Raw genomic sequence first — 24,795 nt, 5'->3', positions numbered from 1 at the left:
TGACAAGAAGAATTTCTGGCAAGACAAGAAAACTCCCAGAACAATGGGTGATTTGCTGTCTCACTCAGAGATGTGCCCAGAGTCATGCAGATGAAATTTCCAGTGATAATCAAGGTCTTCAGTATTGTCACCACTTATCCTACTTCTTCCCCAAGAGCCTCAGGCTGAACACCAATGGCTGCATCCATATTCTGAGTGAGGTGGTGAAGCTCTGGATCAACCATATAGCTGCTGGGTAGCTATACATGTGACAGGAAGACTCAGTGCCTTTCCACATCATCTGGAAGACCCAGGCCTGGCTGTCAGAGAATTTCTTCAATCACACAGCACCTGACACTTGGTATCCCAACTCGCCTGACTGCAATCTCCTTGACTCCTTTGTGTGGGGTGCGATGGAATGAGAGACCAACATATCTATTTGCAACACTAAGGATGAGCTAAGGGCTAGGATAACCAAGGCCTTCAGGGATTTAAAATGTGAAAAATTGATAAAGGCCTATGGCTGGTTCCGCTGTCACCTGGAGAGTGTCCTCGATGCCAAAGCTGGGTTGATCAAATGAAATCAACAGAATATCATAAAACTAAACTGACCTAAAATTGATGAATATATCTCAAAAAACAACACTGTACATCTTTCCCTGAGAGAGTCATGTGAATGAATACTGTCTGCACCCTGTAATGTATATATGTATGTATGTTTATAATATATTATTTCTATTATATATGATACTAGCAGTATCGCCCGGCGTTGCTCGGGTTTGTAAGGGAAATAACTATATAAGCATTTTTAGAGAGTTATAGCAAAAAAATAGCAAAAAATGCATTAAAAATGGAAAAAATATGATGGTAAATTTTTTTTAAAAATCGTTGACTCATCGTAGACACTTTTAGAGAGTTACTTCCCTTATATAATAGCGAAAAAATGCATTAAAATGGAAAAAAACGATGGTAAATTTTTTTTAAAATCGTAGACTCATGTAGACGCTTTCTTAGCCATTTCTGTTTTGGTGTCTTCAAGCCATGAAGTCGTTGTTCTAAAAGAACACTGGTCTCCTTGACAACGCATTACGACGTTGATTTCCTTACACTCCTTTCCCCACAGGTGCAGGTGTGAGCGTGGACGCCAACTCCGCCGCCATCGACACACGAAAAATTATGCATTAAAATGGAATAAAAAATGATGTTAAATTATTTTTAAAATCGTAGACTCATCGTAGACGTGCGCTAATATTCAGACGGGCTCGATATGAATCACGACTATAAGCTACCCGAATTTGGTTAAACTGCACCGCAAAATGTGGGAGTAGTTAGGAATCTAAATCGAAGGGGACAGACACTCACACAACTACAGTTTTATATATATAGATATACATAGCGCAGTAGTGGTGAGATGTGACAGCAAAGAAAAGCATACATTCGCTCTCTGCATGCAATTAGACTCGGAAAGTTCGTGAGGAACCCATTGACCCAATTTGCTGACTTTTCCGATAGCACACAGGTCTCAATGAATGGTTGAATGACCAAATCCAAGCTTCTCTGCTAGTTCCTCAACAGTTACGATGATATTTTGTTCCACCAGGGTTTTCAGGATGTCCTTGTCGAGTTCTACAGATCTTTCAGGATGAGGCTCGTCTTCTAGGCTGTAGTTTATGGCTCGGGATTTCTGGAACCACCATTGACACTGCCTTACGCTTATTGTCCAATCCCCATATACTGCATTAATATTTCTTGTACTTTGCACACATTTATATTCTGTTATTCTTTTATATGTTTCAGCCTTGAGGTTGTGGCCATGCTGGATCATGTGTGTGTGTGTGTATGTGTCTATCTGTCTGTCTGTCTGTATGTATATATGTATATGTATGTGTGTGAACAATAATATTTTCAACAGATGTGTTGCAAATGTATCTGATTGTTCTCAAGCTTCAATACTGTGTGTGTGTGTATGTGTGTGTGTGTATGTATGTATGTATATGTATGTATGTATGTATATGTATGTATGTGTGTATGTATGTATGTGTGTGTGTATGTATGTGTGTGTGTATGTGTGTGTGTGTATGTATGTATGTATATGTATGTATGTATGTATATGTATGTATGTGTGTATGTATGTATGTGTGTGTGTATGTATGTGTGTGTGTATGTGTGTGTGTGTGTATGTATGCATGTATGTATGTATGTATGTATGAGTGTATGTTTACTTTATTACTAACACAAGCCACTACGGTTATTTAATGAAAGTCTTCCTCAAATCACTCTCTCTCTCTCGCTATTTATTCTCTTCCAAGAACATTTTCACTCACTCTTAGTTCTTAGCTTCCCATACATTTTACTCATGTATCTATCAGCGTCATAGACAGAATACTTTCAGTTTAGTCTTCCTCAAATCACTCTGTCGCTATTTACTTTCATTTTATTCGTTGCCCACTGTGTGTGTGCGTTTGCGTGTGGTGTAAACCAGACTAAGAAAAGCATTTGACACACACACCAGAATGTGAGTTTTCTGTAAATTTTGCTTAATTGGAGTTTAAATTTTAAAAACTGGACCTGGCATGACGCGATGCATTGTACTCTTAAAAATGCTAGGTAAATTGTAATTGAAGAAATCCTATATCGTAGATTTCTATAACTCCCAAAGGGAGGCAGATAAAATCTGCCTTCTATAATAAGAGATATATCTCTATATATAATATATTATTTATATTAAACATAATATATATATTATACATAATATACTAGAATAAAAAATGTGAGCAAAGGGTAACAATATTCAAACCTGGAAAAATACAAGACAATAAGTAAACCTAAAATAAAAGAAAGCTTAAAATATTGCAGCTAAATATAAAATTTGATAAAAAATAATCTAATGCTTTATCATAAATTCCCATGTATCAAATAAAAATTGTTTTAAGATTTTTGAAATGGAGATTCATTTTTGTTTATTTATTATTAATACAATGTTATAAAGATAATCTTTATTTTCTTTCATTATGATTGACATCTGCATTTATTTGAGGGAAACGGATTACCTAGCAGTAAAATAAACTGACAAACAGTTAACTAACTAAAAATTAAAATTTTAAAAGTAAAATAGTTTTTGCCAAAAATAAAGTAATGAAAACATCTGATTACTTAAATAGGCTTAAATTGTACTATAGCCAAACATTTAATTTATTTACCTACTTTATTCTTTTATTTGTTTCAGCCATTTGACTGTTGCCATACTGGAGCACAATTTTGTCAAAATTTTCAGTAAATAAAGTAATTTTAACTATTAATGTTACAAAATATTATGGCAGTTATCACTTTATTTTCATATATTGAAATTTAAAATTTATTTATAGTCAAGCTCAGCAATAGTGAAATAATTTGGGTGAAAAATGGTTGATCAGTATTGAATGGCTTGGCTTATTTGAATATTTTATTTAATTGGCAACCCATTCAAATTTTATTTTAGCTGCAATATTTTAAGCACTTTTCTTTTATTTCAGGCTTACTTCTTGTCTTGTATTTTCCGGGTTTGTTAAATACTTAAGAATATTGTTATCTCTTGCTCGCATTTTTCATTCTAGTTCACTTTCTTTACAGACAATGCAGAAAAATTAATAATGTTTATTCTAATAATAAATTTAGCTTACTTTTTCATATTATTTAATTTCCTATTGATCAATAATTGATGCCTATTCTTTTTTGTTAGAAATACTAAATTGAATAGCGCTTTCTTTACATTGAGTATTGATATCTGCCTATTTAGAATAAATTTTTTTAAAAAGAGAGCAATAATAAAAAAAATATAAAGCAATATCTATGAGCAATGAGAAATCAAATGAATTAGGAGAGTAGATTGACTAAAAAACAAAACAATTATAGACTGGATTTGCTTTGTATTGCCAAGTTGTCATTTAAGTATCTTTGTAATTGCAAGACATGGTAATTATTGAAAGCTGCATAACTTTTTTTCTCTTTAATATATTTTTATGGGGTTAGTAAGAAAAGATACAAGTGGTGGAAATCTTTCATTTGAATGCAAATAAAGTATAGTTTGCTTTTCAAACAGCTGTGATATTTTGAGTTAAAGTCAATCTTGGGGTTTATTTACCTATTTTTTGACCACTTAAAGCTGCATAACTAAACTTGCCACATGTTCAATAGTACTTATAGATCAGCCACACAGTAAATCATACCACCTACATTTTGAACAGTCATTTGATCACAATTAATTATCTTTTCCATCTTCGCTTGCAAAACCAGAGAGCAGAATTCAAATTTACATCTTTTATACAGCAGTCCTTTAATGCATCCTGTTTTTTTTTTTGTAAGATATTTGTCTTTAGTTCATTAATTTCTTGGGTCTCTTTTTATTTTGTTTTTGTAACATATTCACTTTTAGTTCATTAATTTCCCAGATAAGTTAAAATTTACTTTCTGACAGTCAACTGTTGTCACTGTTCAGTGAGAAGACTTGTTCTTTCAGTTTTATTTCATTAAAAGATCTATTTTCTGTTTCAAGTTTTTTCTTATCAACTGCTATGTATGCTATTCTTTGACTTTGTGGAAAGATTAGGTCTCCTCTACAAAGTTTTGATGAATATTGTGCAATTCTCACTCAACATTTCTTTTATCTCGCATTGACTGCTTTTTTACAATGTTCTATTTCTTTACGCTGTGTCAATATGGTGCTTCACACTACACTGGAGCAGTAGTTCTGATTTTATTGGGATCACTGTCGTCCATAACGCTTTCAATTCACCACCAGCAATAGTCTGCTTTACCATCTTGACAGGGACTAATCTTCGTTTCACCCAAAGCTTCATGGAGCAGAAGTCCAAGTGACACACCATAGTCGGCAAGTAGTCCAGATCTAAGAGACAAGGATACTCCATCTCCATCACATAGACTGGAAGCATGACCTTTTGTCCTGCAACTTCAGTCAGTACATCAACTGGTCCTCGCAGTTCAGTACAGTGCCTGGTAACACCACACAATTGCTGTGATGACTCTGGTAGGTCTCGATGCTGTAACATCTCAAGTCTCACAAAAGTCTACTCCAAGGCTGAACCAATCACAAGGCAGCACTTCTGGCCATCAATTCTATGTTGTTAATTACAGTCCTTTTACATCTCAGGGTTGGGGCTTCTTTGGAATATTTGGCTGGCAGTTGCCCCTTAACACCAGCCTCTTCTAGTTTTCTGACTCTCCTTTGTCTTTCATTATCTTCTTACTATCCTTCTTTCATGTGGGGCAGTAAAAACTGAGATGTCCCTTTTCACCACATATCCAGCACTCTCTTCTAAGTGTGAACTTTTTACTACTGTCCTGCTTTTGCTCTTTCTTCAAGCTGTAACAATCTTGTATCTTGTGTCCTGGCTTCTCACAGTGCCAACAATTTATTTCAACCATCTTTTGTTCTTTTTTCTTCAAATAGCTTTCTCTTTTATGTCTGACCTTCTTGCAGTACCAGCAACTTTCATTAAATCTTCCTGCTTCACGTACTTGCCCCTTCCTTGCTTTGAATCTGGAACTGTAGTCCACCTAGAATCTTCCTGTGTGAGACTTTACATATGACTCAAGTTCCAGAGCTCTAGCCGTGCTTCACTTGAACTTTGAGCTCTGCACTGCCCAACTGTTCTTTCAGAAGAAGAGCTGAAAGTCCCTGGGTAAGCTGTTGTAGTGATTCTCCCTCCTATAGCACTTCTGCAAGTCTGAAATTGGACTTTGTTCACTTCACTCATACGTAGTAATATATCTTCTCTCTAAAAGTGGGTATAATTGAAGTATAGTTTGAATTTGAAATACCTGAGATATTTTGAGTAAAAATCAAGTTTAGGTGTTGCCAATTTTTTGGCTACTTAACCCTTTCGTTACTATATTTCTGACCAAAATACACCCCTTATGTGTTTCAATTAATTTCTAACGTAATCATAAATTTAGTCTGGTTTCATTAAACAGCTATAACTTTTTTATTTATCAATATATTAATCTGATTTTTGGAAGATAATTTAATGAAATGTTCTCAACCAATTCTATACTATAATTTTTGTCACAAAGTGACTCTAATTGCAGGTAGATACAGGTAAATTCAACAAAATATAAAATTATTAAAATTTTGTTCAAACATTGCTATAGAAAATGGGTTATTCAATTGGGTATACAACAAAATTTTACGATAGAATTTGTTATTCTGGGTAACTTTCTGATACCCATAATAATATTTATGGCAAAATAGTCTTAATTTCATTTAAGGTTGTGGGAAACCACAAACTATCCTTTCTTTCGTTTTGTTTACATTTAGCGTAACGGTTCGTTTCCGCCGTAATGATTTCAAATAGGCTCATTCGAAAAAGTAAAAGGAAATAGTCTAAAGCTTTACTCTTCTGGGAAAGTCTGTGGCTTGGTCCAGTTTCTTCAGAAAAATCACCGAAAGAAACAGTTTTTAAATTTTCACTCCATTCAGGTGCCAATTCATTTTCTTTATCGCTGTCGGAGCTCTCGGATTCACTGTTTTCACTTTCGGAAAATGAAACATCAGATTCATTATCAAATACCACATGCTTTTTTTTTTCAGTCATAGAGTTAGATTTATGAAGGTCTTCAGTAGAAAATCCTTCGAATTCTGACTCGCTGCTTGATATAATGAAATTCGTATCCATTTTTTGTCAGAATTACAAATTTTGAAAACACAATAGGAACAAATTTCGGAAAAAAATCTCCCAAAATTCACGGAATTAAAATTACACTTCGATTTTTGTACTAAACTGTAGTTGAACTCTTTACAAAGTATAATACGTATTTTCACGAATGTACTAAAGAGATTTGCTTTGATATTCTCATTTAAATATGAATAGGTAAATTCGGGCGGCTTTGGTCGGTTTGGTCACATTAACCAAAATTTTTTTGGGGCGGTTTGGTAATGAAAGGGTTAAAGCTGCATAACTTTTTTTCTAGCTGATATCTTTTAACAAGGCCTACATCAAAAAATATTCTACTTATTGAGTTCTTTTAAATAGTCATAATTAAAGTATAGTTTTCCTGCTAAATAACTGAGAAATTACAAGTCAAAGTAAATATTAGGCATTACTCTCCCATTTTTGGCTCTACATTTTTTATCATAACATTTTTTCTACTGAACCAAATTTCGATTATTTTATGTCAAAATGTAGCTTACCTTTGGCCCAACAAAGTGCAAAACACCAAATTAAGATTGAGCTAAAACTGAATTAGTGGTAAAGTGTTAAATTGGTTGTGAGTGAGTAAAAGTTGGAAACAACAAATTATCATTATTTTCATAACTTAAAGCTGGATAACTTTTTTCTATCTAATATCTTTTAACAGGGTTTTCACCAGAAGAATCTACTCATCAAGTACTTTTAAAAAAATATAATGAAAGTATAGTTTACTTTTGAAATACCTGAGATATTTTGAGTCAAGATCAGTTTTAGGCGTTACTTACCAATTTTTGGCTACTTAGAACTGCATAACTTTTTTTCCATCTCATGTCTTTTAGTGAGGTCTTCACCAAAAGATTCTACTTATTGAGTTCTTTTATAAGGTTATAATTAGGGTATAGTTTTCTTTTAAATAACTGAGAAATTATGAGTCAAAGTAACTATCGGGCATTACTCTCCCATTTTGAGCCCTACATATTTTATCATAACTTTTTTTCTGCTGAACCAAATTTCAATTATTTTATGTCAAAATATAGCTTACCATTAGTTCATCATAGTGCAAAATACCGAATTAAGATTGAGCTAAAATTGAATTAGTGGTAAAGCATCAAATTGGCTGCAAGTGATTAAAAGTTGATCTTAATATTATTCACATACTGCCATGTGTGAATAATGTATAATATATTCATCATCCAGTGTTTTAAATCCAAGTTTTGTCCCCATTAACGGGAGTGACCAGATCTACCTTGATGTCATAGCAACCGCCCTCATACCATCTCGTCAGGTTTTGGGCATCCTCCTTTTTTCAAACCAACCCTCCCAATCTCCTCCTCCACCTTTTCCTCAGTCTACCTTGCTTTTGTGCTCAATTTTCCTCAAACACAATCACCCTCCTCAGAACATGCTCTTCATCCCTCCTCAACATATGCTCATACCACCTCTCTCCATTTGACCTTGCCAACCATTCTACTGATTCCTTCAACCCTAGCATTTCCATCAAATCCTCAGTCCTCCTCTTATCAAACAGCTTCACCCCACACATTTCTCTCACCATTGCTCTCTTAGTCCTCAAAATTACCATCTCTCTCTCCTTCAGATACCATGTCTCATTCCCATACAACATTGCAACAGCTCTCACACAACTCTTATAGACCCTTCCTGAACTTCACCCAGCCACATCTCACTCTTGCTGTCACAGCTGCTTCACATCCACCACTTATATCCACTCTATCTCCCAAATAACAAAACCCTCTCACTATTTCCACCTCATCACATAGTGTTTCCATTGGTTCCACCAGCCCTCCAGCTCCTTTCTTACATCTTCCAGAAACAAACTCTCTCACCAGTCTGGGGGTCACCTTCTTCATTTTCGCACATCTACCATGAATCCATTTCTCACATCTCATACGCAACACCATATTTGCCATTACACTCCTCCAACATACACCACATGGATCCACCTTACACACTAACACTTCTTCCATTCGCTCACTATCACCTTTGTCTTCCTGAGGTTTACCTTCAAACCCTTACTTCCATTTCCAAAACTTCTCCCTCAATCCCTCCATCATCTCACTCATCAGAACAAGGTCATCCACATACAGTATCTCCATTATCAATCCCTTCTTGCACTCTCCATCACCACATCAACCTCTGTTGCAAACAACAATGGTGACAACACAGATCCCTGATGCACACCAACTTCCACCACAAACTCCAATTCTAACTCTGATCCAATTCTTATACTTGTCTTGTCTACATATTTCTCTCCTATGACATTATGATTCTCTCTGACACACTGTCTTGCAACACAAAACACTTTAAATCTTTGGTCCTCATGATGCAGAACATTGGCAATTTTTTTCTTATTTGCTTCTCCTCTAGCTATGTAAACATATCTCCTAGCTTCCCTTCTGATGATATGATACAGTTCCCTGCTATCACCATTCTTCCAGTCCTTCCATGCCTGTTTCTTTTCCCTAATGGCCTTGTCAACTATATTGTTCCACCACCACATTTACCTTAGGTTGGGAGGGGACTTTGCACCATCCACAGATCTGGTCATTAGCCCTCAACAGGTTGTCACATAGGAACCGCCAGTTGTCTTCCACATTATATGATGCTATATCCTCCTTTTTTGTGAAAAGTTTTGAGTAAAATGTCTCTAAATGTCTGTCCATTGAGAGGATCCTTAAGCTCCCAGACCCTTCTTTTCCATGCTGGTCATCTTCTGGGCATCCATTTAGCCCTGATTCCCAAGTCACTGACTACTAACCTATGTTGTGGGGTGCATTCTTCACCTGAGAAGGTTTTGGCATTTATAAGTAGCCATCTTTCCTGTTTCCTGGTGAGAATGTAGTGAATCTGACTAATGTGTCCACCAGCCTGGTTGGTGAACAGGTGACTGGCAGGTTTCCTGAAGTTAGTATTACAGACCATAAGATCATTTGCATCACAGAACTCCAGCAGCCTGGTTCCCTCTGCATTGCGGGAACCAAATATATAGCCACCATGTACACCGTGGGAGCTCCCTGCTTATTGTCCAACATGCCCATTGAAGTTGCCATCCACAATGAGAAGGTCCCTGTCATTCATTGATGAGGTAGTCTGCAAGAGGGTATCATAAAATCGGTCTTTCTGTTCATCAGATAGCCCTGGATGAGGGGCATAAGCTGAGATAATGGTTGCTAATCCATGTTGCATCACTAATCTAAGCTTAAGTATTCTATCACAGACTCTGACTACCTCGATTACCGTATCAATCCATTTCTTCACAAGAAGTATACCCATGCCTCCCACCCCATCAGTGTTCCCTACCCAGAAAATCTTATACCTATGTTCTTTGCCTGTGAGGAACTTAGCAGAATGCCTTCTCTACCTTACTTCTTGGATGCAGCACAAATCTACACATCTCCATTCAAGTGTCTCAACAATCTCACCAGACCTACCTTTCAATGTGCCAACTCTGAAGGTGTGGAAAGCATGGGCCTACAAGATCCTGGGATGAGAGACAGCAGCAGCATGTATCTGAAATGAAAGCTCGGATTTGGTAGAACTCATAAACATAGAATAGCCTTCAACCTGCATGCACTACACCATCATTTCATGTGCTACATAATCACTACACTCCATTTGAGATAAACACTAAGTAGAGATGGGGTAGCATTTAAGTCATTGGAGGTGTTCAGGGGAAAGACATCCCATAGAGGTCAGAGGATAAAGACATCCAGTATAGGTGGGGGAGGGCGGGATGGGCAGGCTCACCACAAACTAGCAAACACTCTGGCTGATGGTGTGAAGAAATAATAATAACAATAATGAGATAGAACTGGACATTTGCATTCTTAACTAGAGCTATAACCAACAGTATTTGGTCAACCAAACTGTGACAAAATTAGATAAATGAATGAATAACAATAATAAATGAGTGTGAAAGAGAGGGAGAAAGAGGAAGAATAGGGATCTTAAGTTTTCTCTAACATATGGCATGGAAGACGAAATTGTGGGGATATAGATAGATAATGAAATAATAAAGTAATTATAATTTGTGCTTTAAAAGAGGTTCTTAGATGTGTGCTTGGTTGGAAACAAAAGTCGCTTATCTGAACATCTTCTTTGACTTCTACTTTGTGTGGCAAGATATTAGATTATAAGGTAGGGGAATCTGAATAGAGCTAACGGAACTGAGTGTGAGAGAGAGAGAGAGAGACCAGATTTGGCTGGCTGAAGACAAAACACGAGATGAAATTTTGGGGATTTAGAGTAACGTAACTGAACGATTAGATTTAATTTGCCATCATACAAACCACTAGGTGAATAACACCACAAAACAGCAAACACTCTGGCTGCTGGTATGGAGGAATAACAATAACGAGATAGAATTGGACATTTGCATTCTTAAATAGAGCTATAACCAACAGTATTCGGTCAGACAAACTTTGACAAAATTAGATGAATGAATAACAATAATAAATGAGCGTGAAAGAGTGGGAGAAGATAGAATTAGGAAGAATTGGATTGAACATAGGGATCTTAAGTTTTCTCTAACGTACAGCATGGAAGATGAAACTGTGGGTACATAGATGTATACATGCATCCTTTTATCCTTTTTTACTTGTTTCACTCGTCATTTGACTGTGGCCATGCTGGAGCATTACCTTGAATTGTTTTAGTTAAACAAATCAACCTAGGACTTATCGTTTTTTTAAGCCTAGTACATATTTTATCAGTCTCTTTTGCTGAACCACTAAGTAATGGGAATGTAGTAAACACACCAACATCAGTTATCAAGCACTGATGGAGAACAAACACAGACACAAAGACATGCACATATAGATACATACATACATACATACATATATATATATATATATATATATATATATATATATATATATATATAGTGAGAATTTACAAAAAAACAAAAGAGGAAAACGGGTGTGTAAACAACAAACAGATGTGTTAGTTTAACGCTCAGGAAGTGAGAAAGTCTTTTATGTTTCGAGCTTACGCTCTTCGACAGACAGGAACACAGAAATAAACAGGAAGAGAAAATAGAAAAAGGCTTAGTGGCTAGCGATCTATCATGGCAAATGCTGGACAGAAGGGTTACACAGGAGAGTTAGGAAGAAGGGGATATAATAAAGTAGTGGTGATCCCAAAATGAAGGTGCACGTGCATGTATGTGAGAGTGTGTGGGTGATGGTGTAGGTGCTGGGAAGTGGTCAGTGCTAATGTGTGCGCTGGTGTGGGTGTTGGGAAGTGGTCAGTGCTAGTGTGTGCGGGGTGGTGTGATATGGTGTGGTGGTGTTGGGATGTAGGGGAAACAAGGGTTGAGGCCTAAGGGATGGGATGTATAGGGATGGTGGGGTATATAATGAAAGAAAGAAAATGGAGAATTATGAATGTATAAATAATATATTTATATGATATAGTAAGGTTGAAAGATTTTTTTATAGAAACAAAACAAATAAATTATAAAGCTCTAAAAGAAATGGTAGATGCCATTTTTGAATTATTTAATCCCTAATGAGGACCTGACATCCTCAAATTGACTGTATATATATGTGTGTGTATGATAGGCTTCTGTCAATTTCCATCTACCAAATCCACTCACAAGGCAGTTGGCTTGAGGCTATTGTAGAAGACACTTGCCTGAAGGTACCATGCAGTAGGACTGAATCCGGAACCATGTGATTGAGAAGCAAGCTTCTTACCACATAACCATGCTTGTATATACACTGGCCTATAATTAATTTTTAACTGAAGGAGTAAAACAGTAATCATATTCAAAGTTTAATAACTCCAGAAACACCCTACAGAATTGTCTGAAAATTTGCACTATTATTTGGTAGAACCTCCTTTCACAAGTTTCACAGCTTTTACAGGGTCTTTTATCATTTTGACTAAGTTAGTGACAATAGTTTGATCCATGTTATTCCCTGTTTCCAAGAGAGTGCTTTTAAGGGCTGCCACAGACGTAACTTTGACAGAATTAGCTCGAATTTCTCTGTCAAGGTACTCCCAGACATGCTCAATTGGGTTCAAGTTGGGGCTTTGAGGTATCCACTGAGGGACTTGATGCCATGCATTTCTCTCCAGGCATTTGAAACTTTGCTTGTATGATATGGTGCTCCATCTTCTTGAAAAAGAGGTGTTCTTATCCATTTTACCAGTGTTGTAAATTGGAAGTAGTCCCTTTCCTAATATAGTATTTTGGTCCATCCAACAGGTTTTCCATGGAAATTAATCAGATTTCCTTTCTGCCCAGACAGCCCCACAAACCATGACTCCAATCCTGCCATATTTCATGGTATGTTACAAACATTCAGCCTTCCAAGCTTCAGTTTTGTCTCTCCATACATAGACTTGCCTTGAATTCGAATATTGGCAAAACTTACTTTCATCTGGCCACACCACAGACTTTCAAAATTCAGCTTCCTTGTCCTCATGCTCCCAAGCCCAGTCACACCTTTTCCCCTTGTTGGTATCTGAAATCAATGGTTTCTTTCTTGCAATTCTTCTTTCATATGCTAGTTCTTTTAGGACTTTTCTTACAGAGTAGACAACATTTCCATGTTGGTTGTGACCTCTCTAATGCTAAGATGGCAGTTTCTGGCGGTTTCCCTCTTCAGTGCCCTCTTTTCTCTATCTGAAACAATAGTCAGCCTTCCAGAATGAGGTTTCATATGACATTGTCCTTCTTGAAACCTTTTGACAATATTATTCAGTCTGATAATTTACCTTAAAAAACTTTATTTCTCTGTTTGACTTTCTGCACTGATGCCATCCTATGATTTGCCCTCATTTGGACTTGCTAATTTGTGCGCTTCCTTTCACTCTCATTGTGAAATATCATTTGAAAAATCTATTACTCTGCAAAAGATGAGAGAAAATACAATATAAAATCTAAGAAACCTGTTACAAATCATGACCTCTCAAAAAATTAAGGTGGTTAAAAACTTATCGTAGGCCACTGTGCGCGTGTGTGTGTGTATATATATATATATAAATATATATATATATATATTATATATATATATATATACATATATTCTATGTATGTATATGTTCTTTTATTCTTTTCAGCTCTAAGGCTGTGGCCATGCTGGTGCATCAGCAGTGTAATCACCTTTTCAGTGGCCAATGTTATGTGATTGGCTTTTGGTGAAGGAAGGAGTTGAACACTGTTGCCCTCTTTTGAGTTTCCTGCCTTGGTTCATCTTGGACCTTGGATAGCAGGCGGTCAAGTTGTTTCTTGAAAGCATTTATCCCTACTCCATGAAGATCACTCAGATGTTTAGGCAAGGCATTAAATAGCCGTGGGCCCAAGCTGTTGTATATGGTCTTCAAGCTGTTGTAGTATATGGTCTTCACTCTACATGGGATAGCTGAGACTTTCGGAACTGTGCAGTGATGTCCAGTTTGGGGGTTGGTATAGCTCTTGATACCAATGTTTGGTGTCAGTCCCTCCAGGATCTTCCATACACATATCACTGCATACCTCTCTCATCTTCATTCCAAAGAGTAGAGTTGTAGCTCTTTCAGTCTCTCCCAGTAGCTCAGCTGTTCCATTGATGCAATCTTCCTGGTGTAGCACTGCTGAACTGCTTCAAATTCTGCTATTAATCTGACACTGTAGGGTGACTACAGTTGAGAGCAGTACACCAGACAGCTGAGGACAAATGTCCTCCATACAACCAGCATAGTTTCTTGGTCCCTTATTTTGAAGGTTCTCAGAATCCATCTGGCCATTGACCTGCACATTTCTACTGTCTTCGTGATTTGTGAAATAAGGCATCTTTGCTCATATCAATCCCCAGGTCACACACTGTATGTACTCTAGGATTGCTGCTCATTTTGGTCTAAAGTATCATTGCAGCTTGTGAGTACCAGTTAGCTGGTAGTTGATGGCTTGGAATTGACCTGCATTAAATTGCATGATGTTTTCTTCAGCCATTTATATATGGCATCTCGGTCTTTCTGTACTGCTTTTGTATCATTGGCATAACTAGTAAATTAACACAGGCAATAAAAAATCCAGATGACATCGAAAGCTTACAGCAGGATGTGAATGAAATATAAAAGTGGGCTGAAGTAAACAACATGCAACTTAATGTTGGATAATTTCAAGCAATGTGCTGTCAGCTCACAAATGCACTGCAGCCTGCATATACAGGACCCAAAGACACTGCAATCTCAGAGTCACAGGCAGTGAGAGACTTGGGGATCAGTATGTGCAATGATGCATCATTTCATATGCACCTTACCAAGATAGTAGCAGAGTACTTTCAACAGGCAGGATAGATACTAAGGTCCTTCAAGACAAGAGACCAAGAAGCTATATTGACCCTGTGGATGACCTTTGTTATCAGCTGCCTGGACTACTGCTTTCAGCTCTAGTTGCCACATAGTGTCAAACTAACAGCAGAGCTTGACGCGATCCAATGTCACTGTTGTGGTGAAATCCTGACACTCCAGTGTCTGTACAAGTGAACTGTCCTAAACTTTATAAAGGCGTATGCATACTGACAGTGTGACATACAGTGTGGTATTTGCAATTGCATTTGTGAAGACAGTCATAGAAATCATTGAGAAAAGATATGTTTGTTACTGATTTAGATTTTGTAGTGTTATATCCAAACGCCGCAAAGATATAAGAGTCGCGACGAGAAATTCGAAGCTCACTGTGAATGTTCTTAGCATGGATGAACTATTAGCTTCCGTGGTACAATTGCAACAGCAACTACAACAACAACAACAATAGCAACAGCAGTAACGGAAACTACAACAACAAGAACAACAGACAGCAACAACTGGTGCAACAGGAACAGCAACGGCAAAATCAACAGTTGTTGGAATTATTGTTGCAGTCCAAAACACTTCAGGTTTGTTTTCGGCAGATGGGGTTGCTAATTCAACTGAAGAATTTACTTATAATCCAGAAGGGATTATGTTTTCAGCATACTTCAGAAGGTATGAAGGAATCTTCAAAGAAGAATGTAGAAACTAGCAGACGAAAAGAAGGTATGACTTCTTTTAAGGAAATTGTCACCTGCAGAACAGGAAAAGTACTGTAATTACATCCTGCCGAGAAAACCATCCGAAATTTGTTTCAAGGAAACAACCTGTTATCTAAGATATTCAGTGAAAGAAGTTCACTATTTAATATTTGCTGGGAGTGCTTGAATTTAAAAAAAAAAAATAATAAACTGAAGATTTTGTCACATATGCCGGAATCGTTAACAGAGAATGTGAAAAATTTTAACTAAACAGATTAATCCTGGACATGTTCAAATGTCTAATCTTTGTACAAGGATTACACTGTGCAACAAATTTCAGGTTCAAAAAAAGTACAAGTTAAGTAAGACTTGTTTCTGGGTCAAAAAATTCTCCTGATTCTGATTCTGACCTTTATTTCTCTAGATTAGGTACCGTTTTCCTGTACCATGAACCATATGTTTTATAATATACTGTATAATATTGCGTATTGAACACATTATTGCAAATACTGAAAGTTACAAAACCAAAACAAAAATTTAGTTGGTATAACAAAACATATATTGGTTATGAATTAAAAACACACCTGTCAGTTTAAACAACTTTTGTCCCTCTAAGCCTCTTGTGCGGGGTGTGGTTTTCTGTTTTTTATACCCCAGCAGTAGTCTGCCAACATGCCAGGGTCCCATTTTCTTTTGAATCGTCACTCCATCACTGAAATATCCTGATAGAACCTTTCGCCATGTTCATCACTCACATCACCAAGATTTTCCGCAAAAAATCCAAATGAGAGTGAAGCACATGAACTTTTAGAGACATGTTACATCCCATATCATGGTAATGACTCAGCAGATCATTCACAGTTTGCACATAGTCTTCTGAACGATGGTTGCCCAGGAAGTTATCACAAACTTTCTTGAATGACTCAAATGCAAGTTTCTCTTTTCTCTTGAGATGTGTGATGAAGGTTTCATCAAGTATAATTTTTTGAATTTGGGGACCTACGAAGAAACCTTCTTTAATTTTAGCTTGACTTAGGGAAGGGAACTTTTCTGCAAGATATTCAAATGCGGAGGATTCCTCGTCCAAGGCTTTCACAAATTGCTTAAACAAACCAAGTTTGATATGCAAAAGTGGTAAAAAAATTCTACCACTTTTCACAAGTGGTTTGTGCATGATGTTGTGTTTACCTTACTCAATTTCATCTTGGATCGCCCAATCCTTGCATACATAATGTTCAGCTCTTGCTCTGAAATTACATGAGCACAGGAAAAAGCAGAATTTAGTATAGCCAAGCTAAAGGCCAGTAAGCTTGGCCACAACCTTAAAATCTGCACAAATATGCCAGGTATGGTCATCATACTGTATGCTTGTTAGAATTGCTTTCAGATTTTCATATAATTCTTTCATGGTTGCACTATAACCTATGGGAACAGAAGGCAGAATGTTACCATTGTGTAGCAGAACAGATTTGATGCTGTCCTTGGATGCATCTATGAAAAGTCGCCAGTTGGTTTTATCATATGGTATTTCCAGTTGCTCAAAAAGTTCAGTGATGTCATTACAAAAGCATAAGTCATCCTTCATGGTGAATAATGCAAGCAAATCTTCTGTACATTTTCTGTACAGTGTTATCTTCACTCCTTTCTCAAGAAGATTACTTTATTGAAGCCTTGATGCCAGAAACTCACTTTTCCCTGGTTAAATAGAGATCCTTGCAGAAGTCATTTAGCCTCTTGAGAAAATGGTATTGGTTTCTCACTTTCTGGATCATTGGGCTCTATACATTCACCACTGGAGTGTTCATCAGCACTGCTGGAACTCTACATTTCTTGACCTGTAGGTTTGGGCACAGGTAAATTTTCTGAGTGCTCTACAGGGCGCATTGCTGATTGCAAATTTGGGTAAACAATGTGTTTCTTTTTCTTTGCTGTAGTACAGCCTGTAAAGCCATGGTGACAGAAATACCAATCATTAGAGTGATCTTTCTGCTCACACCAAATCATTGGCACACCAAACTTCATGTGAACATTTTTTCCTGCTTACCAGGCACTCAATGTCTTCACACATGTAAGGCAACACACATGAGGAGCCCATGACTTATCCTGGTCTCCTAAATAACAATCGAAGTACGCCTTGTATATTTTCTTGATATGGCCTGTAATACTGCGCTTTTCTTTAGCATAAGTCAATTCCTCACAGATATAACAGAATCTGTTTGGATCATTTTTGAACTGTCTTGCCCTCATTCTTGAAAACAAATAAAATCTGAAAGATAAAAAATAACATTAAACACAAGCTTTGAATCACATTGTAGGTGTTACTAAGATTGGTCTCTAGCCCTGGGTTGAAACCCATTATACAATGCAGTAGAGAATTTTATTTAATAATAATGACAAAAAGAGTATACAGTGACAATTCTGTAGAAATCATGCCTAATTCAACAAAAAGAAGGCCAGAAATGGATTTCCCATGTCATTTTGCATATAAAAATGGCCACAGATCTTCTGTACCTTTTTGACAAAACTTGAACAAAATTTGAAACTAACTCTACAGTAGCTGAAGAATGCCAAAGCATTATAAATTTATAACAGGATGCAGAAAAAATTGGAAAAGATTATTCAAATATATATATGTGTCAACCTGTAACAGATAAGAAAAAAGAAAAAAACAATAGTCAAAACCCAAACCATGCTTTGGGTGTGGAGAAATACATTTTAAAAGAAACTGTCCTTTTAAAAATTTTAAATGTTTTGGATGTGGAAAAATCAGACATAAGAATTCACATTATTGGGTGAAATAAAAAAGGTCGAACGAAAAAATTTGACGGAAAAAGTATTGTCAACACAAATGCAAAATGAGGCAGAAAAAAAAAGAATATTCATCTCCATAAAAATAAATAATGTGAATATGAGACTACAGTTGGACACAGGTAGTGATATCATGATAATTAATGATGATACATGGAGAAAAATTGGAAAGCCTACATTGAAAAAATTTTTTTAAATCACGTGTGGTATTTCAGGGAAACAATTGCAATTTTTGGACGAAATGATAAGTGAGGTGACATATTATGGAAAAACTTTGAAAGCCAAAGTTTTTGTATTAAAAAATATGACAAACCTATTTGGCACAGACTAGATGGAACTATTTAATTTAGGGGACCTCCCCATAAATATTTTTTGCTATAATGTAAACGGTTCTTAATGCTAGTTCAAATAAGGCATTGGAGGATTTAAAAAAGAAATTGGAAAAGATTTTTCCTGATGTTTTTTCTGAATAATTAGGTAGGTGCACCAAGACAAAAATAAAATTTCAAATGAAAGAAAACACTGTGCCGGTATTTAAGCCAAAGCAAGCTGTACCTTTCATGGCACTGAATCAAGTCAACGAGGAATTGGATAGACTTGAAAAGCTTGGAGTTATAGAAAAATTTGATTATTTAGAATGCGCATCACCAACTGTTGATGCAAAGAAAAGAAAATACGAGTATGTACTGACTTTTCAACAGGCTTGAACGAATGTTTGTTGAGTTGACATACAATTACCCATTACCAGGTCCAGAGGAAATTTTTGCAAAACTCAGTGGAGGAAAATTTTTTTTCAAAGTTGGACTTGTTGGAGGCATATTTACATTTACAAGTCGAGGAGGAATGTTCAAAATTCTTAACAATAAACACCCATAAAGGTTTATATAAATTCAATCAACTTCTTTTTGGGATAAAGGTTGCACCTAGTATTTTCCAACACGTGCTGGACACTATGCTTGTAGATACGGATTTCGCTATAGCTTACTTGGATGACATACCCATAAAAAGTGAGTTTCGAGGCCAGCATGAGGAACATGTTAAAAATGTCTTTGAAAGAATAAAGGAGTATGGATTTAAAGTTAGCGAGGGAAAATGCAAATTTTTCATGCCAGAAATAAAGTATCTAGTGTAAGTTATCGATAAAAATGGTCACAGGCCAGATCCTTCAAGATCAACTGCAATAAAAAATATGCCTACCCTGAAAAATATTACATTACAAGCATTATTGGGGCTTGCAAACTATTACCAAACATATATACTGAAAATGCATGAGCTAAGAGCACCCCTAAATAACCTATTGAAAAAAGACGTTAAATGGTATTGGTTGGACAGGTGCCAAAAAGCGCTTGAAGAAACAAAAATGTGTTAACATCGGAAATGTCATTAACGCACTTTGATCCAAATTTAACAATAGTAGTAGCATCAGATGCCAGAGAAAGTGGAAAAGAAGCGATAATTTTACACAAGTATGAAAGTAGTGTAAAACCCATCGCTCATGCTTCATGTTCATTGATGGCAGCTGAAAAACTACAGCCAAATTAAGAAGGCATTAGCCATTATTTTTGCAGTGAAAAAATTTCACAAATTTATACATGGAAGGAAATTTAGTCTGCAAACAGATCACTGCCCATTGTTGTCAATTTATGGATCGTGAAAGAGTATCCCCACATATACAGCCAACCAATTGCTGCGCTGGGGTACAATCCTGCTAAATTATGACTTTAAGATGGAATTTCTACCATCGTAAAAACTGTGACATGCGGATTGATACCTAAATACAATGAACCATTAGAGGACACAATAATAGCAGCATTAAAAGTTGAAATCGAAATAAAAAAATATACACTACAACATAGTATATATATATATAATATCTATGTTATATATGTCATCATCATCATCCTTTAATGTCTGTTTTTCCATCCATGCTGGCATGAGCTGGACGATTTGACTGGAGCTAAGAAGCTGTACCAGGTTCCAGTCTGATTTGGCTTGGTTTCTATGGTTGGATGCCCTTCCTAACACCAACCATTTCATAGTGTGTGCTGGGTGCTTTAAATGTGCCACCAGCGTGCTTTATATGTGACTCTGACACAAAACTTTTCACCAGGAGATGTAGCCTTAACACTTCTTCTATGGAAGACAGATCTTCTTGAGTACAACAAAACACCAAGTGTTTTGGTTCTTTGTCTGCTCATCCAAAAGGTTCAGCGTTCTGAAGTCAATCCTTCAGTATTTTGTCCCATGTCTTCCTGGGTCTCCCTCTTCCACAAATTCTATCCACTTTCAGAGATTGGCACTTCTTTTTGGAGCCATCAGCATCCATTCACATCATATGACCAAACTAACACTGTCTTCTCTCTTGCCCACTGCATCTAATTCCTCTTATTCCTAACTTCTCTCTCAATACACTAACACTCTGTCACATGTGTACACTTGCATTACACATCCTGCAGAGCACACTAGCCTCATTTCTCTCTAGCCTTCACATGACCTTTGCATTCAGGGCCCATGTCTTACTACCATATAGAATTTCTATTCATATGTATGTATCATACAATTTTCCATTCATTCAGAGAGAGAAACTTTTGGTTGCCAACAGAAGTAAAAGCTCTCTGAATTTTCTCCACCCTATTCTTATTCTAACTATTACACACTTTGTATAGCCACCCTGACTACTAATGTCGTCCCCTAGGTAGCAAAAATTTTTTTGTCTCTTGTGAATCTTCCACATAGGAACACTACTTTTGCTGATAGCCTTCCTATTATTCCACTGCACCTGTTGTGTGTCCATAGCTTACACTGGGTAGACCATATGAAATTCCTACCTACACCTTTCCTACTAATCAAGCTGGGCCACTTTATCTGAAGTGGGTAGGATCCTGTTAGTTTTCATCTTTAATAAGACCTTAGTCTTTGCTAAGTTAATCTTAAGTCCTTTAGATTCCAGGTTTTGCTTCCACATGTGGAATTTCTTTTCTAGCAATGATACAGAATCTGCTAGGAGGGCAAGACTGTCAGCATATAGTTGTGACCAGGAGCCATCAATCTTGAATTCCTTTGTTATGACCTAGAGGACAATGATGAAAAATAGGGGACTGAGGACTGAGCCTTGATGAATCCCTACCTGTACATCAAATTCTTCACATTACTTGTGGTTAATTCTCACCTTACTGACAGTGCCCCTAAAAATAGGCTGTACAGCTTTCACAAGCTACTCATCCATTCCTGGCCTCCTCAGAGCCCACCATATCACACAGTGGGGAACTCTGTCAAAGACTTTCTCTAGATCAACAAATGCCAAGTGTAATGGTTTATTCTTGGCTAAGTATTTCTCTTGCAATTGCTTGGCAATGAAAATAGCATCAGTAGTGCTTTTCCCCAGGGCAAAACCAAACTGCATTTCATTTAGCTTAACTCTGTTTCTAATTAATTGTGCTGTAACTCTCTTTGTAATTTTCATTACCTGGTCCAGAAGTTTGATACCTCTATAAATGCTTCTAGCTAAGGCATTTTCCTTACCCTTGTAGCAGCTAACAATATGCAGGTAACTATTCCGTATCCTACCTTACCAGATATTTGGAGTATCTCAGCAGTGACTCCAGATGGACCAGGGTTCTTCTTTGTTATTATATCTTTAATTGCCTTACCTACCATACTGCTGTCCACTAAGATAGCTGGTCCCTCAGTTTAGTTCACATGAGGGAGACTCCTTTTATCCCATTCATTCTCAACATTCAATAGCCTTGCATAGTAACTCTTCCACACTTTTTTCTTGTCTGAATTCTAAGTGCAAACATACCATTATTCATGCATATACACTTCTCTCCCACAATATCCTGATTATCTCTGACACACTGACTCACAATCTGGAACACCCCATGTCTCTGATCTTCAAGTTGTAGGGCATTGGCAAACCTCTTCCTTTCCGCTTTTATGTTAACTAGGTAAGCTGACGTCTCACTTCCCTTTTAGCTTCTTGAAATGATTTCTGCTACCCACTCTTTTCCATTCTTTCCAGACCCATCTCTTCTCTTTTGTGGCCCTATCAACATCACTGTTCTACTACCATGTCACCCTGGTCTGGAAGAAGCTTTGCTCCCACCACAGATTTGGTCTGTCACCCTCAGTCGATTGTCTCATAGGAACTTCCAGTTGTCTTCTACATCTTATATCTCTATCTCTTCCTCCTTCTCATCAAAAGCTTCATTAAGAACATCTCTAAATCTCTGCCCATTTGGAGGATCCTTGAGCTTCCACAACCTCCTTTTCTATATTGGTTTGTGTCACTGCATCCTTCTGGCTCTAAGTCTGAAGTCACTAATCACTACCCTATGCTGCACTGTACATTCTTCCTCCAGGAAAGATTTTGCATTTACTAGCATACACTTGTTCCTGTGTCTCTTGGGAATGTAGTTGATTTAGCTGGTGTGCCCACCAGATTGGTAAGTGATCAGATGGTTGGCAGGTTTCCTGAAGTAGGTGTTGCAGACTAATATGTCATGAGCATCACAAGACCCCAGCAGCCTTGTCCCCTTCTCATTTTTGGAGCCAACACTCTGAAATTCATTGGGGTGTCTTCCAACATGTCCATTGAAGTCCCCTCCCATAATGAGTACCTCCTTGTCTTTTGTTATCCTGCTGCCCTAATAACAAGAGATATAAAGCTGAAAGTGTATCTTGAGTACGCCTTATCAATGGTCCACTCCTGTATTTTTCTTACCAAATTGGCATTTAGGAAGCTGCTGATTTCCACAGAGCATATTTTTGTTTTGGTTTCCAATCCAACAATATCTGACTGGTTGCATTTTTAACTTGGTGACTATTGTAATTTTTAAGCTCTGCCAATATTCTTTTGACCCATGTGTCTTAATATAGTCAACTTTGTCTGCTGGCATTGTCTTTTCCTAACCTGTTCTAGACTGTTCTGCCACTATATCATTCCTCATGGGAAGGTATTTGGAAGACGTTCTCTTGCAGTTGGCAATAATGTGGTTGATGAATTCAGTCTTGGTTTTACACAGCGTACGTTTGTTGTCTGTCAATCTTTTCTGCTTTTTATGTTGTGCCAAACACCCTTGTACTACCTTTTCAGTGAACTGGTTCATTTTTAAACTTTGTTCTTCTGATGAATAGAATCGATCAATGCCCCTTGGAGAGAGATGTGTATCAGTTCTTACTTCACCTCAAGCCATCCTAATTATGTTGTTGATTTCATAGCCTCAAACTTGGACAAGATAGTTACTGGCCTCTTTCCCCTACCGTGGATATTGTTTTAGTGCCACAATATGTGCTTTATATGACATCAAAACAGATTTAAGACTATGGCCACCATCCTTTTGTGGGAAGTATAGCCTGTTTACATCTTCACTGATGTTGAAATTTCCAGTTATACTGAGAGCTTGTAAGTTTGTACACTTATCTTATCAAGTTATTGTAGTGACCAATTCAGAAAGTCAAATGTAGGCATGCGAACAGGCTCTGCAAATGTGTTGTGAGCAATATGCTTATTGTAAGCAGAGAATTCAGATGACTGTATTTTTTTATCCTCTTGAGGTACTCATTCCTTATTCTCTCCTTATTGATAGGTTCATCATAGCTGAGATTCTCATCCTGTCCAAGTATCTGTAGCTTTTTTCAGAGAGTAGACGCTGTATTTCTAGGTTATTTATGTTTCATGTCTTAGATGAAAGCACAAGTTTGCTGCATTTTACCACCAATAATGCACATTTAGACTAATCAAATTTTATTCCAATGTCTTTGTGTTATGAGATCCAGTTTTTGAAGTGGTTATTATTTGGCTCATACAGCTTCAAGTCATCAACAAAGGAAAGTTAAAACTGTTGTTGGATCTATTCCTATAGTTGCTGTGTTTTGTGATTAGGTAAGGCATGGGGTTCAGTGAGTGTACAAAGAGTTGTACTGACAGATTATTGCCCCAAAGGATGCCTTTTTAGAAGTATAGTGTCAGATTTGATGTTTTCATTATCACTTCAAAGAAGTAAGATGTACCATTTTTTGGTTAGGTAGTGGATAGTACTTTGGTTAATTGCAAGTGCCTTGATTATCCACCCATGTGGTATACTATCAAAGGCTTTTGGTTGTCCAACCACACTGTAGGTAAGTTTCTTCAAATCTTTATTGTTCTTTCATGTGTCATTTTGTCAATCAGTATGTGCTCAATACATCCCCACACTTCCTTCTTCCCTCCAGCTTGTTCTGTGGTTACAATATTGCTTGTGTTACAGTGATGCTGTGAAAACAAGTTGAGGCAACCTGTGTACATCTTATACATGAATTTTTGACTAGCTACTTTTAGT

General features: G+C 36.9%; 2 long non-coding RNA genes across 2 annotated transcripts in view; both read left to right on the top strand.

Moving 5' to 3' along the window:
* The window catches only part of LOC118763321, a 40,551-nt gene that overhangs the window by 7,821 nt on the left and 7,935 nt on the right, over window positions 1-24,795 (top strand). The window lies entirely within an intron of this gene.
* LOC118763322 lies at window positions 502-22,984 on the top strand. The gene is made up of 3 exons (XR_004999065.1): window positions 502-513; window positions 13,342-13,347; window positions 22,170-22,984. It is a non-coding gene; the product is annotated as an uncharacterized LOC118763322 (long non-coding RNA).

Source organism: Octopus sinensis, linkage group LG5 (genome assembly GCF_006345805.1).
Source record: "Octopus sinensis linkage group LG5, ASM634580v1, whole genome shotgun sequence".
Taxonomy (NCBI): domain Eukaryota; kingdom Metazoa; phylum Mollusca; class Cephalopoda; order Octopoda; family Octopodidae; genus Octopus; species Octopus sinensis.
The sequence above is the reverse complement of the archived record's forward strand: the minus strand, read 5'-3'. Positions and strand labels throughout refer to the sequence as shown.